This window comes from Trichechus manatus, unplaced genomic scaffold (genome assembly GCF_000243295.1).
Source record: "Trichechus manatus latirostris isolate Lorelei unplaced genomic scaffold, TriManLat1.0 scaffold00161, whole genome shotgun sequence".
Classification (NCBI taxonomy): Eukaryota; Metazoa; Chordata; class Mammalia; order Sirenia; family Trichechidae; genus Trichechus; species Trichechus manatus.
The window spans coordinates 4110967-4129252 of record NW_004444097.1 but is presented as its reverse complement, the minus strand read 5'-3'; the positions used below and the strand labels follow the sequence as shown (position 1 = coordinate 4129252).

Genomic DNA, 18286 nt, shown 5'->3' with positions numbered 1-18286 from the left:
CTTTTTTGATGTGTGCATCTGTTGCTATAAATTGTCCTCTGAGGACTGCCTTTGCTATGTCCTAAAGGTTTTGGTATGATGTGTTTTCCTTCTTGTTTGATTCTAGGGATTTTTTGATTCCATCTCTGATTTCTTCTATTACCCAGTGGTTTTTAAGCAGGGTGTTATTCAGTTTCCATGTAATTGATTTTTTTTCCTTGCTCTTCGTGTTAATTTCTACCTTGATGGTGCTGTGGTCAGAGAAGATACTTTGAATTATCTCAGTGTGTTGGATTTTGTTGAGGGTTGGTCTGTGGCCTAAGATGTGGTGTATTCTGGAGAACGTTCTATGTGCATTGGAAAAGAATGTGTACTTTGCAGCTGTTGGATGGAGTGTTCTATATATGTCTATGGGGTCAAGTTGGTTGATTGTGCCCTTTAGCTCTTCTGTATCTTTGTTGAATTTCTTTCTAGATGTTCTGTCCTTTACTGAGAGTGGTGTGTTGAAGTCTTCTACTATTATTGTGGAACTGTCAATTTCTCTTTTCAGTGCTGTTAGAGTTTTTTTAATGTATTTTGGAGCCCTGTTGTTGGGTGCATAGATGTTTATTATGGTTATGTCTTCATGATGGATCATCCATTTAATCATGATATAGTGCCCTTCTTTGTGCTTTATGGTGGATTTTGTTTTAAAGTCTATTTTATCTGAGATTAGTATTGCCACTCCTGCTCTTTTTTGGTAGCTACTTGCTTCATATATTTTTTTCCATCCTTTGATTTTTAATAAATTTACGTCTTTGTTTCTAAGGTATGTCTCTTGTAGACACCATATTGATGGATCCTGGTTTTTTTTTTATCCATTCTGTCACTTTATGTCTCTTTATGGGTACATTGAGGCCATTTATATTCAGTGTAATTATTGATGGATGTGATTTTATTGCTGTCATTTTGTAGTGCTTTTTTGTGGTGCTGATGTTTTCTTTGTTCCTGTTACTCTCCTATGTCAAACAACACACTTCTAAATAACTATGATCAAAGAGAAAGTCTGAAGGAAAATTTAAAAATACATTGAACTGACTGAAAATGAAAATACAGCTTATCAAACCTTGTGAGACACAGCTAAAGCAATGCTGAGAGGGAAATTTATAGTACTAAATACATTAAAAAAGAAAAAGTCTCAAGTCAGAAACCGAAGCCCCTACTTCAAAAACCTAGAAAAAGAAGAGCAAAATAAACCTGAAACAAGCAGCAGAAAGGAAATAATACAGAGAAGACATGGAATTGAAAACAATAGAGAAAATCAATGAGACAAAGTGTTGGCTCTTTGAAAAGATCAGTAAAATTGACAAAACTCTAGCAAGACAGAGAAAGGGAGAAAACCCAAATTGCCAATATCGGGAATGACAGAGATGTTATTGTTACAGATACTACCGATATCAAAAGATTAATAAGGGAATGATACAAACAATTCCACACACATGAATCTGAAAACTTAGATAAAATGTATCGATTCCTCAAAAAGCACAAACTACCACAACTCATTCAATATAAAATATATCATTTGAATAGCTCTATAACATCTGAGAAAATCAAATGCACAATGAAAAAACTTGCCTAAAAGAAATTCGAGGCCCAGATGGTTTCACTGGAGAATTCTACCAATTGTTTAAAGAAGAAGCTTCCAGAAAATTTAAGAGAAGGGAACAGTTCCAATTCATTTATAAAGCTAGTCAGAATAGGTAAAATTCTGATACTTATCAAAATGGGTAAAACGAAAAATAGCAACAATTCCAAATGCTAGCTAGGAGTAGAGAAAGTGGATCACGTAGATTACTGGTGGGAATGCAAAATGGTACAGTCACTCTGGGAAAGAGTTTGGCAGTTTCTTATAAAACTAACATGCAACCAACATTTGACCCAGCAATTGCACTCCTGAGCACTTTACTCAGAGGAATGAAATCTGACGTTCACATAAAAACATGTACATAAATGTTTGTAGCAGCTTTATTCATGATAACCCAAAACTAAAACAACCCAGGTTGTCCTTCAATGGGTGAACAGTTAAACAAACTGTATACCACGGGATACTCCTCAGCAGTAAAAAACGAAGAACTATTGATGAAGTCAACAACTTGGATTAATCTCCAGAAAATTTTGCTGAGTGAAAAGAGCCAATCTCAAATGGATATATACTATATAATTTTATTTCTAGAACATTCTTGAAATGATAAAATCATAGAAATGGAGAACAGATTAAAGTTGCCAGAGATTAAGGATGGTGTCTTAGTCATCAAGAGCTGCTAAAACAGAAATACCACAAGTGGATGGCATTAACAAAGAGAAATTTATTTCTTCACAGTAAAGTAGGCTAAAAGTCCAAATTCAGGGTGTCAGCTCCAAGGGAAGGCTTTCTCTGTCTGTCAGCCCTCTCATCAATGTCCCCCAAGACTAGGCGCTTCTCCGCACAGAGACTTCAGGTCCAAAGGATGCGCTCTGCTCCTTGCAATGCTTTCTTGGTGGTATGAAGTCCTCCTGTCTCTCTGCTCACTTCTCTCTTTTATATCTCTAGAGATTGCCTCAGGACACAATCCAATCTTGTAGATTGAGTCCTACCTTACTAACATAACTGCCACCCATCCTCCCTCATTAACATCATAGATGCAGGATTTACAACATATGAGAAAATCACACAATACCAGGAATCATGGCCCAGCCAAATTGATACACACATTTTTGGGGGGGACATAATTTGATCCATGACAGATGGGATGGTGGGGGGAAAGGGAGAGAAGTGAATGTAGCTATAAAAGCGCAACGAGAGATTCTTCTGGTGATGGAAATGTTTTTTTATCTTGATTGTGTCAGTGCGGTATAAACGGGGAAAAGGGTATAAGAGATCTCTCTGTATTATTTTTTACAACTTCAGGTAGGGCTACAATTATCTCACAATAAAACGTTTAATTAAAAAAAAATTGTGGTAAAACCTAGGTATGTCAAGAGATTTTGGGAAGATTGCTACTTTAACCCTAGGCAGTTTTACTGAATATACTATATCCATAGAACAAGGTGGTAGGATCATCTTTGTACTTCCAGATCTTATCATATTAGGACTAGGAGGAGGTCAGTTAGATGAGCTAGATGAAATCTCCCATTCATGAAGGGCCTTAAATATAAATGTTGGATAGCACCTCCAGAGATATGCAGACAAGATCAAAGGATTGAAAACAAGGGTATTGTAGGAGACACTGTCAGTCCTCTGTTAAGACCTCCTAGGATTCTTTGAACCATTTCTGTATGCTCGTCCCCTGACTTCTGCTGTTTTGCTTCTTATTGCCTGCATTGTGACTCTGGTCATTCTCAGGACGACCTCAGGCTAGCAGAGCTGCTTTGGGTCACCAAGAGCCAGAGGTGCCAGTGAGTTTACTCCTTCCCCACTGTCATGGATTGAATTGTGTCCCCCAAAAAATGTGTGTAGCAACTTGACTAGGTCATGATTCCCAGTATTGTATGATTGTGTTATCTGATGTGATTTCCTTATGTGTTGTAAATTCTACCACTATGATGAGATTATATGTGATCTCCTCATGTGTTGTAAATTCTATCACTGTGATGAGGTTATACTGATGAGGTTGATAAGATTAGTGTTTTAATGAAATCTCTTTTGAGATATAAAAGAGAGAAGCGAGCAGAGATACATAGGAACCTCATACCACAAGAAAGCAGTGCTGGGAGCAGAGCGCATCCTTTGGACCTGAGGTTCCTGTGCAGAGAAGCTCCCCGACCAAAGGAAGACTGATGACATGGACTTTCCTCCAGAGCCGATGGAGAAAGCATTCCCCTGGAGCTGATGCCCTGAATTTGGATTTGTAGCCTACTGGACTGTGAGAGAATAAATTTCTCTTTGTAAAGCCATCTGCTTGTGGTATTTCTGTTGGAGCAGCACTAGATGACTGAGACACCCACCACCATCACAAGTGCAGGAGTATGAGAACCTAGTTCCCTTGCCTCTGTCCAGATTATGCTCCAGAGCTCCCCGTGGGTTCATGCTGAGGCCGGCATTTCTCCTGAAATCGCACTCTCACTTAGCTTCTTCTTTTCCCTGTCCTGCTTCTCTTACTCAGTTGTCCTGCGAGCCCTTCCTTAAGTTATTTGCACCTGAATTCTCATCCCAAGGTTCACTTCTGGGAACCCAACTGTTATGGATTGAATTGTTTCCCCAAAAAAGATATATTGAAGTCATAACTCCTGGTACATGTGAACATGACCTTGTTTGAAAATAGGGTCTTTGAAGATGTATGTAATCAGTTAACATGAGGTCATACTGGAGTATGGTGGGTCCTAATCCAATATGGGTGGTGTCCTTATTGAAGAGAAGAGATACAGAGAGACGGACAGAAGAGAGACAGCCATGTGAGGATATATCTACAAGCCAAGGAATGCCAAGAAACATCTGGAGCTACCAAAAACTAGCCGAGAGGCATGGAACATTCTCCCTCAAAGCCTCAGAAGGAATCAACAGAGCTGACACCCTGATCTCGAACTCCTTGCCTCCAGAACTGTGAGACAATAAATTTCTGTTATTTAAAGTCATCCACTTTGTGGTATTTTGCTACATCAGCCCTAAGAAATTAATACACTGACCTAAGACAGCTATACATCAAGCAACTTTAAACATGTATCTCATTACTGAACTACACTCTCCAGATTCTCAAATACATTAATGTTTTTAATAAATCCTGCAATTTTTAAATGAATGATATCATTAGATTATGTTGTATTTCACCGATATGCACTTAAAATGTTATGTAAACATTTAAAGTATGTGCAAACATTGAATCTTATTTATTTATTTATTTTTTAATTTGCTGGGGGCCTCAAGAAACGTAAGTGGAGTGGCTTGAGCATTTCTTGGCTTTTGAGAGGGTCTGCATTCCACAATCAAGTATAGTTCTTGCTGCTTTGGATCTTTATCAAATAGTCGACATCCCTTCTTCTGATAGCTTCTATAGTTTTCTGATTAAAAACTTTGTTGTGATTTGAATACCCTAAACTTTAAGTCCAGGCAATTGGCTCTCACACTTTTCAAACTAAAGACAATTGAAGAGGCAAAAGACCTGGTCTCCAATACATCTTTTTTAGTTTTTAGGTAGGAAAAAAACAACTCAGTGACAAAGAACCGGAGAGAAACAATAGGAATTTTTTATTTACTTACTTTTAAGAGACAAATATGATCTCTTTCATATGATTTCATATTCTCAAACACTGCCCTATACATTTTTTTAAATAATTTAAATAATTTTATCACACTTGCCTTGGTAATATGTTGTGAGTTATTTAAATAAAACAAATTCACAGCCAGCACATTGCAATAAAGTACAAGCAAATTTCAGAGGAATTATAAGTTGACTGCTTTAGCAATTGATTAATGATGATTAAGACTTGAATCTCAATATGTGTATTATTTTAAAACCAAGCTATAGGAAAAGTGTAAATCAATATATTAGAGTAGTTATCACTACACAGAGTTGGGTTAACCGAACAGCTCACCACAAACTTAATTGATACTAATGAAGCCAAACAAAGAGAGCTCATAGTTAAGAAGCAGGAGTAACAGCTCTTACAAACCATGGCTTCCTGCGGGATGGCACCATTAATACCCTTCCTTTCTCCCAAAGTGGGAATTCCAGGTATCTCCAAGTGTGTACCAGCAGGAGCTTTGCAATGTTGCACATAAAAATGATGAATAAGCCTGCTTGGTAAATTTGAATAATGGGCTAATCTTAATTTATGAATTCTAAACATTAGTAACCCTTACTATCTTACTATTGTGAGGATGGCACAGGACCGGGCAATGCTTCCATCTGTTGTGCACAGGGTTGCTGTGAGTCAGAACTGACTGGACAGCACCTAACAACATTATCTTACTTGGTAGATTACTAGTAGGTAACCCTTGGATTTATATAAAAATACAAGTCTATAAAATTGCAAATAATTGTCGCATGATAAGTGAAGAAAAGATTTGCATGTTTGGATCATTTATGGCCTGTCAGGAAGTTCCTTGAGGTCCACCAGTGGACTACGGACCATGTTTGGAGAATCACTGACCTAGACTTTTCAAATGCAATCCATAGTCATGAATTCATCTTAGGCAGGAAGGTTTGGTTGCCAGGAATAGAAATCCATCAAAGCCAGTTCACACCAAAGGTATTTTATGTTAAGGTTTGGATATCACAGAACCCGGAGTCCCTGGGTGGTGCAAAGAGTTAAACACTTGACTATTAGCCCAAAAGTAGGTGTTTCAAACCCACCCAGAGGCACCTTGTAAGACAGTCCTGGCGATCTGCTTCTGAAAGGTCACAGCTTTGAAAACCCTATTGAGCAGTTCTGCTCTGACACATATGGGGTTACCATGAGTCAGAATTGACTCGACAGCAACTGACAACAACAAATCAACTAACAACAACAACAAATCATAGAACCCAAGGAAAAGCTCAAGTGTCAGGCTTCACAAAGCATGAGACCTAGGCAGATCCATGTGTTAGATAGAATTTTATGACTTTCAGTCTAGCCTCCACCATATTTAGGACACAGCTATGAGGGCTGCACATTTCCAATATAATACAGACAAGTGTAATAAAAGTTGCTTCTCTTCTATATGGTTACCATCTGACTCAGTTGCAGGGTGTCTTAGTTCAGTTGTCTGGGAAGGGAATATAATTGGCCCAGCTTGGGTATGCTGCTGACTCTTGATTCAATCAGGTATGGCCAGGGCTGGGGGTCATGGGAAGGTGATGGTGGTAAGGTCATAGTGGCTGTGGGAAGAAGCAGATTCCATGAGAAGGGGCTTGAGTAGGACAGGCATTTTGATCCATATTCAACATTAAAGAAGCCTCTGAGAACAAAGTAGGTGCTCAGAAAACATCGTTGAATGAAGGAACTACAAAGAATGACCTGATTTTTCTCAGTTCTCGTCTTAGTCTCCTGGGCTGCTGTAACAAAATACCACAGAGTGGGTGTCTTTAAGGAGAGATATTTATTGTCTCATAGTTTTAGAGGCAAGGAGTCCAAATCAGAACACTGGCTGTAGGAAGAAAGCCTTCCTTGTCAGCAGCCATGAGTGTTCCTTGGCTTGTAGGTGGTTCCTCACATGGTGTCTTCCCCCTGGTGTGTCTCTCCATGTCTGTTTTCCATTTTTGTAAGACACACCACTCAGAGGGGCTGGGTTAGGACCCACTCTACCCCGCTATGACCTCGTAGTATAACAAAAGAAGAACCCCTATTTCCAAACAGGGTCACATTCACAGGTACAGGGGTTAGGATTAGGATTTCAACATGTTTTTTTTTTTTTTGGAAACAGTTATTAAAACAAGGTGTAACAATTCTTTCCAAATATGCCTGTTTCCATCTCTAGCACTTCATATTTTTGTCCTGTTTTCATGAAATCATCTCCTTTGCAAAGACTTCTTTTTTTGTCCTATGTCATATGTTCCTGCTTCCCTCAGAACACATTTATCTTAGGCTGGGTTCTCTAGAGAAGCAAAACCAGTAAAGCATATAAATATATATATATATATAGAGAGAGAGAGAGAGAGAGAGAGATTTATATCAAGGAAATGGCTCATGCAGTTATAGAGGCTGTAACCTCCCAAGTCCATGGGTCATGATAGAGGCTTCTGATTCATGCAGTAACAGGGGCTGGTGAACCCAAGATTGGCAGGTCAGGGAGCAGGGCTGTTGCTCACAGGCTGTGAAGATCGACAGATCCCAAGATCGGCAGGCAAGACCACAGGTAAGCTGCTAGCTCAAGTCCCAAGAACCGGAGGTCAGACGAACATGAGCCAGCTGCAGGATCCAGAACGAGAAAAAGCCCCGGAGCCCTGCCAGAATGTCCACCCACACTTGATGCAGGCCACACGCCCAAGGAAACTCCTCCTCAACTGACCAGCTGCTCAAGCAGATTCCATCATGGGGGTGATCACATATCAAATCTCAACAGGGAAGTGACCACAACATCACACAACTGCCAAAACACTGAGAATCATGGCCCAGCCAAGTTGACACACAATCTTAACCATCACAACATTCACTGTTGTCTTTCTCTGCCATTCACTCCCAGAATGCGCGGTATTTGGGGTGGGGAAATTATACCTTCTTGGTTTTTCCTGTATTACCTCAGACCACAGTGTGCACTCCAGTCCAATCAGCTACAGTGCACAGAAACAGAATAGAAATAATCCTTAAATGGTGTTTCTATACAGGTATCCCCTGCTTTTCCAAAGTTCATTTTATGCCACTTTGCTCTTATTAAAGACCTATGTCAGTACCTGTTTTCAATAACTGAAAGAAACCTGAAGAGGATTTTCGCTTTTACGAAAAAGGCGAAAAGCGAAATAGGGTTGAGCGTTTGTTTTGCAGCAACCATTAAAGAGGCAGTAGGCACCCCGAGCAGCAAGAGTGTCCTTGCCAAGTTCCCTCCCTGGGAACCACACTATGAATCTCAGCATCAAGCTGCCATTGCTTTGAACTGTGTCTGAACATCTGTGCTTTATCTCGATTTATTTTGTGCATCTGTTAGCAAGATGTGTCCTAAAGTATCAGAAAACCTTAAGAGAGTTCCTAAGGGTTTTATGTATTATTTGGTATGATTTAGTAGGTTATTTTTGGGGTCTGGGAACGCTCAAATTTCTTCCCCATATAAATTAATGGTAATTGCTTCTTCACTTTATGCCATTTCAACTTATGAAAGTTTTTATAGAAATGCTCTACTTTCAGATAGTGGGGGAAACCTGTACTTTGAAAGCTCTTTCACATTCTTATTTTATCCTTCTCACAATCCTGTAAAGTAGGCATTATTTCTATTTTCCGAGAAGGACTTTGAGGCTCAGAGGGGTTAAACGTACTGTTGAGGACAAAAGCTAGTAGGTAGGAGAGCTGGAACTTGAACTCGGATCCCCTTACCCTAAGCTCAGTGCTCTTTTGAACATAGCATTCCTTGTTTCATGGTAGCTTGGCTTTGATCTGATAGCTTTGAAACAAACAAAAAAAACCCATTGCTGATGAGTCGATTCCGATTCATAGCAACCCTGTAGGACAGAGTAGAAGTGCCCCATAGAGGTTCCAAGGCTGTAATCTTTATGGAAGCAGACTGCCAGATCTTTCTTCTGAGGAACGCCTGGTTTGTTCTAACTACTGACCTTTCTGTTAGCAGCCAAGCACTTAACCACTGCACCACCAGGGCTACTTTTTGAAATCAAACATAGGAAACAGGAGAAACATAGCTTAGTTCCACCTTTACAAATGCTTCTTAGTGGGAGGGACCCCATTGCATCAACAACATGACATTTCTCCTTGAAATGTAAACAAGTCTGGCAGAGGTGAGGGCCCTCCCAGCTCACAGGTGTGGCCTTTTAAAAATGCAAAGCAAACATTGACCCAGCATTCAACCACACAAATCATCTCCTGTTCAGCACTGGAGGCCTTTGGCAGTTTTTCTCTCTTCCCTCACACTTGTCTTCACTTTCCCAGAATGCCTCTGCTGGTAGTTCTCTGAACATGTTAAGTTCATTGCTATAAGCAATGCACCTTACCTCTGTAGAATGCCTTACCCATTCCTCCAGGCTTCAAATTCTGTTATGGAGCTTGGCTGCTTCCTGCCTACGTCTCCCAACTTAATACTAGATATTAGAATCCTCCAGTTTTGCTAGTCTGACTTTCTCATTTCCTTCTGAGCATCACTCACACTGATCAGCCTGCCCTGCGAGCTCTCTCCCCTTCCTCCAGGAACCTTCACTGACAGATCCTTCCTCAGATGTTCACAAAGACCTGGTGATCCGTTCCCGTAAAGATCACAGCCTAGAAAACCCTATGGAGCAGTCCTACTCTGTCACATGGAGTCACTGTGAGTCAAAAAGACTCTAATGACACCCAACAATGTCAACAACAACACACTTAGTAAACTATTATTATTTTTATTAACCGTTGTCTTTTTTATGTAAGCATTCTCACCCCATATAGGGTGGGGGTACCTTGAGGGCAAGGGTCCTGCCTTATACTTTATGTTCAAGTACCTAGGCCAGGACTTAAACAGGATAGATGGCCAATGAAAATTCCATTGGTTACAATATATCCATAACTCCACTCCTTCCCACCAATTAAAATGGATTCAAATTTACCTCAGGCAGGGGCTTCTGATTTATTCTGTATTCTGCATCTATGTCACTTCAGTGCTTAAGTCACACCAAAATCTTTTATCTGAAGTGATAAGCTCTAGATTTGAGGATAAAGGTAGTTGCTGTTAACTGCTGTCGAGTAGGACCCTACTCATGGCAACCCCATGCACAATGGGATTGAACTATTGTGATGGTAAAGTTTTCATCAGCTGATTTTTTAAGAGATTGCCAGGCCTTTCTTCCTAGTCTCAGTCTGGAAGCTCTTGTTCAGCATCATGGCAACATGCAAGCCTCCACAGACAGACAGGAGGTGGCTGTGCTGAGGTGCATTGGCCGCGAATTGAACTTTGGTCTCTCCCATAGAGGGTAAGAATCCTACCACTGAGCCACCACTAACCATGGAGATGGAGGACCTGGGCCCAAACTCTGCCTCTGTCTTGAATTAGCCGTGTAGCCTTAGACAAGTCATTTACTTTCTTTTTTGTCAGTTTCTTCAGCTGTAAAATGGGGGTAAGACTACCTGTCCTAGCCCCGCACAGGGTTATTGTGAGGAGAAATTGACATAGTGTCTGTCCAAGTATGTACCAAACTAAAAAGCACTATGTAAGGGATAATAAACACTCTCTCCTTATGTGCTTTTTACCTCCTACATCTTTTATGTATACATCTTTCATCTCTCTAAGAAACAGTCGCTTGTGGGCAGGGATTACTTAACATTCTTGCTGCTGCATTCCATCCTAACACTTAGCACAGACGCTACACACAGCTTGCTGATGGACTTCAGTGCACTTGAAAAGTCCCCAAGCCTAGCTCTCACTAACAGACAGATACCTTGGCCCGGGTTCAACAACTGCCATTTACCTGATGCCTTTGTTTTTTTTTTTTTTTTTTCTGGCACACAAAAAAACTTCATTTATTTGTTCATTTAACAAACTTGTATAGAGTGCATACCATGGGCCATGAACTATGTTAGATGCTCAAGAAGCAATGTAAGTACCTCCAGATAGTCACAGTATGCTGAGTGAAAGAGACACATAACAACTAACAACAGGTAATGAGAACTATGATGGGATGTGTACACAGTGTAGAGGTAGGAATGATCATTTCAGCCACGGGAGGAAGGTGTGTGCATGAAAGGAGGTACTCATCTATCTTGAAGGATGAGTAGGTGAAGTGAGGTAGGGCAATACGGGTGAAAGAAATAGTTTGAACCAAACAGAAGCACTCTGGGAACCATGGGTAGCTCGGCCTGTGATTTCATTCATTCTATTACTATAGGTTGAGTACCTATTACGTGCCAGACCCTATACCAGTTGATGGGGTTACAGGTGTCAGAGTGTAGGCATCATGGGGTGGGATGGCAAAGTAGCAAAGGAAAATTAGCCAGATTATGAAGAGCCTTAATAGACAGTTTACTCCATACTAGTATACAACGGAAAGTGTTAAAAGGACATATGAGCCTGCTGCTACCTACTCCTTGACGTTCAGTGGAACCCTTTTAACCACTGCATAGAGTCATGGGTTTACTGCAGACTGGTGGTGCTGTCTTAAAGGAGAAACTAACATATACCTAAGTGACAAGAACATCCACACTCGAGGAAATTCAAGGAGTGAATAAATCTGTGGGAAAATGTACCATCTCATCAGTAATTAGAGAAACACAAATTAAAACAAGGCAAAACAAGGTGAACAAGAAGACAAAGCGAAACACTATCTGAAGCTGTTTAGGTGAGGCAGGCACCTCAGAGAACCGAAGGGCAAATGCAAAAACCTCCAAGGCGAGAGCTTGGTGGAGAAGCTGAGGGATTCTGACCTGCAGCGAAGAACTGGGGTTTAAAAGTGAAAAGCGCAGGGGCACGAGTCACCACTCCAGCCTCCCTCCACGCCAGGTGGTGGCGGGGGAAGGGGTTGGGGTACCGCAACGGGGCCCCACCCTGGCCGAGAGTAGGAGACGCCCACTCGAGAGGCAACCCTTTCGTAATTGGCTCACGAATCCACCATTGGGCGTACAGAGGAGCTTCCCGCCACCTCTGGCGCCCGCTTTCAAACAGCCGTACTATTACAACCGCAGGCGGACTTCTCAACCAAGCTTGAGGAGGGCGGAGACTTCCGCCTCCTCGCCCCGCCCCCGAGGTCTTGTCCCCGCCCATAAGGCGAGCTTCTAGCTGGCGATTGAAGGAGACGGCTGCTCCTCAACGGCCTCAGCACTCCGGAGTTCGGTTGTCACTAGGAAGAAGCTAGTGGATTAGAGCCCCGGGAAAGGGGCTTGCCAGAAGTTGGTATTTGGACGGGGCTAGAGTTCCCCGCGGTGACAGCATCTGTGGCCACTGGTGAGTTTCGCTTCGCGGCTGGCCTTGGGGCTGGGCTTAGAGGAGGTGTAGGGTCCTCAAGATCTTGGCGGAGGCTTCCTGGAGCTGACCCGCCCCCTCCTCAAATGCCTCAGTGCCAGACTGTCCGCGGGTGCGGGGGCTCAGCTTTTTGAAGTGTCACCGAGACCTCTTCCTTCCCCAAGATCCTACTTAGAGGTGATGCCTGGGAGACCCCTGTCTCCTCCAGGCTGCTGTGGTAGCCTCGAGACCTGGCCTGGTCACCCCGACGCCGCGCCTGGCTCACAGTGGGTGCTCTGTACACGTGGGTTGACCAGTGCATGTGACGCTGGCACCCATGGCAGCTGCCGGGCTTCCCAGGCTCCGTGCAGCTTCCGCCTCGCGGGACTGTTTGTGCTGTGGAAGGCGCCAAACTGACTTCCCTGGTAAGGCTATTCACTTATTCAAGACCATTAATTTATGCATCCCTAGGGTCTCTATGAGTCGGAATTGACTCGACGGCCATGGGTTTCAGGCTGTAGGTGCCTGCTCTGTGCCGGGATTACTCGCTCCATCCCGTGGGAACCCTGAGTCGATTTGTTCAAGCCACTCTGGTTAGCACTGATCACAGAATATTGTCATTTGTTTATATATCTGTTTTCTTCCCCTCATTTTGTACAGCATCTGCCACTGGTGTTTGGTAAATAATTGTTGAATGAATGAGTAGATTCCGTATTGCGAAGCTAAAACAGGCTAGTGCTCTCTAGGAATTTCCATTCTAGAAGAGCAGCTAGCAAGTAAATAGAATTTCCCGACTCCCAGGGCACTTCTTACAACCCCTCTTTGTTGGCACCTAACGCTTTCTATTTTATAGGCTTGAGTTTCAGGCTGTCATGCCAAATTTCCTCACATCCCCCACAAAAGTGGCAATTTATATACACTCGCTAGATAGGCGAATGCACTCAACTAAGTAAGAGAAGCTGAAGGTGATATCATAAGAAAAGTATAAGAAACATAGTCCGTGGGGGAGGCGGGCTGGGGGTGGCATTTTCATCAGAGAGGACGTTGTATTGTTTGAAGTAAGGTTTGCCACAGGCTGCTCATTCATCTTTTCTGAGATATACTGAGGTTCTTTTTGTTACCATAACCTCTCTTATCCATTTCATTCTTCTTAGGTACAGATAATTTGTGCTTTGTACTTTGCTGTACTACCGAATTTATTTCAATGTATCATTGAAATTATTAGTGTGTATCATTGTTCCTCCCCACCCCCCACCCCGAAGATTGTGAGCTGTCCATGGCTGGTACCATGTCTTAGATGCATCTAGGATATAACCCAACACATGTTAGGTGTTCAAAATTTTTTTTATTGAAATAATGATTCCTTACAGGTTAGCACACATATATTTATTCAACAAATATTTGTGTGTGCCTAGGAGTCGGCATCGACTCGATGGCAACAATATACTAATCTGCTACCATGTCTGGGGGTGAGGGCAGATGCATTTTAATTCTGCCTTCAGGATGCTTATAATAGGCTATTAGATGAGACAAAAACAATGAAATTTTTGCTTTTTAATGGTTTGTTGAGTAAATGGAGCCCTGGAGATGCAGTAGTTAAGCGTTTGGCTGCTAACCAAAATGTCGGCAGTTCAAATCCACCAGCTGCTCCTTGAAAACCCTATGGGGCAGTTCTACTCTGTCCTGTTGTGTCTCTATGAGTCGGAATATACTTGACTAAACACCCATTGGTCTTTCTTCTTATTGCAAGGAGGGCAAAGAAAACTTTTATAACCAGGGACAACAAAATGAATACTGGGTCAGAGCATTCTCTGATCTGAGTATCACAAAAGGTTAGACATACTTTTTTAGAGTCTTGTTAATGAGTTTAGAAAAAGTTGTCTACCTAGTAAGAAAACCATAACAAGCCTGCTATTAAAAATTTTAAAATAGTATACTGTACACTTATTCTGCATCTTGATTTTTTTTTTAATGACCATCCCTCTGAGCCAACACATTTAATTATTTTTATTAGTGGTATAGTATCTGTAAATTTATTTAAAATTCATATTACTAGGGCAAATGTTCATTTTCAATTTATTATTACTGATAGTTTTCAAGAAGCTTTTAGCAGTTCATACTTTGGCCAGCAATTCATTAGAGTACCTATTTCTTATAAATTAGCCACCGCTAGGTGTTACCAGTTTATTTTTTTAATCTAGTTGTTGAAAATGGTATTTCGTTGTTTAAATGAGCACTTCTTTGACTACTTCATGAGCTTCAGCATCTTTTCAAGTTAATTAAGCATTTACGTTTCATTTTGAAATGAATTGTCGTTGTCAGTTGCCCATTTTTAAGAAGCAGCCCTAGTGGTGCAGCAGTTAAGTGCTCAGCTGCTAATCGAAATGTTTGCAGTTTGAACCCAGTAGCCTTTCCACAGAGAAAGATGTGGTAGTCTGCAGTTGGAGTCTATGTCTTTTTCTCCTTTCTCTGTGAGACTTCTTTGTGTATCAGGACTTTGTCACGTGTTTTGTAAATTTTTTTTCCCATTTATTATTATTATTTTATCTTTAGACTTTGTTCATGATGTATTTCTCCATACAGAATCTGTGACTTGTTAATGATGTCTTTTGCCATATGAAAATTTTATTTTTTCTGGTTAGTATTCGGTCAAGTTTTTCCTTTATGGCTTCGGAATTTACTTTCTTGCTAAACTTTTTTCTGAAGCAGTCTCTTCTGTTGTTCTGAATATTTCAGTAAGTCTGTGACGGCAGTGGTCACTAGTGGTAACTAACAAGTCACAGAAACGCAGTAGCTTTTATTTTACATTTTAGTTAAAACACTAATTACCTTTTTTGTTTAAATTTTTTTTTAAGCCAGTAAGTTAAGCAGATGTCCCTTAATGTTTAAAATACTTTCATAAGGTCTCTGATAGTTTATAGTTTTGGGAAAGAAAACATATTTGTACATTATCTTCCCTAGGGAGGGATATTTTGATTTTTTCAGATATTTTCAGATTTCTTCTTTAATGACATGGTTTTGACTTAACATGTCGTTTAAAAAAATACAGTTTGATCCTTTACATTCTCTTTACACAGACGCAAACACTTCATGGGATTTATCCTCCTCTGAGAAAGAGAAAGTCTCTATTTAAGTAGCTATACTTAGCGTTGTTGTTGTTAGTTGCCGTAAAGTCAATTCAGACTCATGGTAACCCCGCTGATAGCGCAGAACTGCTCCACGGGGTTTTCAAGGCTGTGACCTTTGCAAAGCAGATCGCCAGGCCAGTCTTCCGAGGTGCCTCTGGGTGGGTTACAACCACCAATCTGGCTAGTAGTTGAGCACTTAACAATTTATGCCACCCAGGGGCTCCTAAATTTAGCACAGATGCCTGTAAATCTTAGTGTTCTTTTTCAACATTCACCATCAGCTGATGGCAGCTTAATAAAGGATTGGAAAAAAAAACTCCCTTTTACCTTTGTTGTTGTTATGTGTTGTCGAGTTGATTCTGACTCATAGCGACCCTATAGGACAGAGTAGAACTGCCTCGAAGGGTTTTCTAGGTAGTAATCTTTATGGGAACAGATTGCTAGGTCCTTTCTCCCGTGGAGTGGCTGGTAGGTTCGAACTGCCGATGTTTCTGTTAGCAGCCAAACACTTAACCACTGCACCACCACGGTTCCTTTCTTTTACCTTATGAACAAAAAAAAAAACAAGCCCACTGCGGTGGAGTCGATTCGGACTCACAGTGACCCTATAGGACAGAGTAGAACTGCCCCACGGGTTTCCAAGGCTGTAATTCTTTACAGAAGCAGACTGCCACATCTTTCTCCCCCAGAGCGGCTGGTGGGTTCAGACCACTGACCTTTTGGTTAGCAGCCAAGTACTTAACCACTGCACCACCAGGGCTCCTCTTTTTTACCTTATAGAGGAGGAATTAACCCAAATACCATATTCTGCCTTGTACTTATAGTTAAGTACAAAAAGAGGTGGAGAACACTCAAGAATTCAGAGGCAGGAAAGATTATTTCTGCCTGGAGGGTTCTGGGATGTCTTGAAGGCTCAGTTTAAGCTCATCTCTTTTAAGGAGATAGGATTTAAATGGGCTAGTATTTTTCGTTATTTCTAGATTCTGTAGACTTGATGTCCACTTTAAGTAGTGAAGAAAACCTTAGGGGCATGGGATAGTGTGTTTTTTTTTTTCTCCTCCCTCACCATAGTGTGTGTGTGTGTGTGTGTGTGTGTGTGTGTGCGCGTGTGTGTGTGTGGCACATTTCAGGTATTTTATGGGCTCTTTTCCATATTCAAATCTTCATTTTATGCTGGATATACAAGAAGCTTCCTATAGCTACTGGGTGGAGACAAGGATTTAGATCCCCAAACTTATGTGTTTTGCCTCTCAGCAAAGGAGTGCACCTGTCTTTTATCCCTTTGCCCTGCACAAGAACAGAAGGGAGTAGCCCTGGTCTAGGCAGCAGAGGCTGGAAGGGTTTAAGTTGATGTGAGGAGTTTGAGTTAATGTGAGTTGAATGGGAGGGCTTGAGTGGGTGCTGAGACCAGAGAGGACAGATGAGAAAGTGGACTGCAAATTAGAGCTTGACCAAGAAACATAATTCAATCCTTGAAAAAAAAATCCAAAAAACTCTACCTATGGGGATCTTCAGCACTGAAATCCATGTTTGTGTTAATCTGTTAATACCATATTTCATCTGTTTTAAAGTGCATATTTTGTTTTCATATTTTAACATTTACTAAATCAAGCTACATCTTAAAATTGATAGTGGGTCATAGTTTAGTTGGCAGCATTTTTTTCTTGGTGGTAAAAACAGAGTTGTGTCATACAACAAAGGGCACCTCTGATGAAATGGAGTATCTTTTGCTGTAGAGCTATTGTCTTACAGAAAGCTTTGTGATCATAGTTTTCATCTGTTAACACGGGGGAGCTAAGTTCTTATAGTAAAATGCATTTAGATTGCTGGGTCTATGCTTCTTATTTTGCTTCCAGTGTACTGGCATTTTAGCAGCTGAAAAGTATAGTGAAAGAGTTGTGCCTTAGGCTCATATCAAAGTGCCCTTCATTGACATGCAGACAGTGGACTGAATGGAGGGTAGTATTAGGCCAAGTAATCCATGATGCCTGCCTACATTTTGTCAGGATTGTTCAGAGCTTTGGAAGTCTGGGGAGCTTATTTGTGGTGTCAGGCTCCCCAAGTATAATTTAAATCATGAGCAGCCATTTGACCATAAATAGTTGAAAACCCATCTCTTGCTGCTGCTCCTGCCACAGCATTGCTGTCCCCCAGGGAGCTCTTGGTGCCGCTTTTGGAACCACACCTGCCAGTGGGGAGGCTTCACAGCCTTCGGCTTTGTTTTTTTTTTCTGAGTATTTTGCCAGAGACTGATTTTATCAAGCTTAGCAACCGGACCTCTAACACATATTTTTGTTCTGTGCTGTATAGAGTTTACCAGATTGCAGATGGCTTCTGGGTAGCAATTATTAATCCAGCTCTTTTGTAGTGCATGGAATTTGAATTTGTGATATTCAAAGGCTGAAGCAAAATATGGATGATACTACCTGTGCACTATTTAACGCATCCAATTTAAAATTTTGTTTGTGCTTTTTCTTAAAACTTTTGTTTTGGGACATTTCTAGTTGATTATTATTCTCTCCTTTTTTGTGTGGACAAAAATTTAACTGTTTTAAGTTATACTTTCCAAACCATCGAAATTTCTTTTTATAGCTATATTAGCTATTTGTATATTTCTTTACCATGAATTGCTGTCACAACAGATGTTTTCTTTTCTGTGAATCACAATTAATTTGTAAGAACA

At 41.1% G+C, this 18286-nt stretch overlaps 1 protein-coding gene across 4 annotated transcripts in view; it reads left to right on the top strand.

Moving 5' to 3' along the window:
- The first annotated feature begins 12351 nt into the window (after positions 1-12351).
- The window catches only part of CEP152 (centrosomal protein 152), a 102981-nt gene continuing 97046 nt past the window's right edge, over positions 12352-18286 (top strand). For all 4 annotated transcript variants that reach the window (XR_002825615.1, XM_023740652.1, XM_023740654.1 and 1 more), the window contains exon 1: positions 12352-12478. The gene's annotated coding sequence lies outside the window, so the exon portion shown is untranslated. The remainder of the gene's footprint in view (positions 12479-18286) is intronic.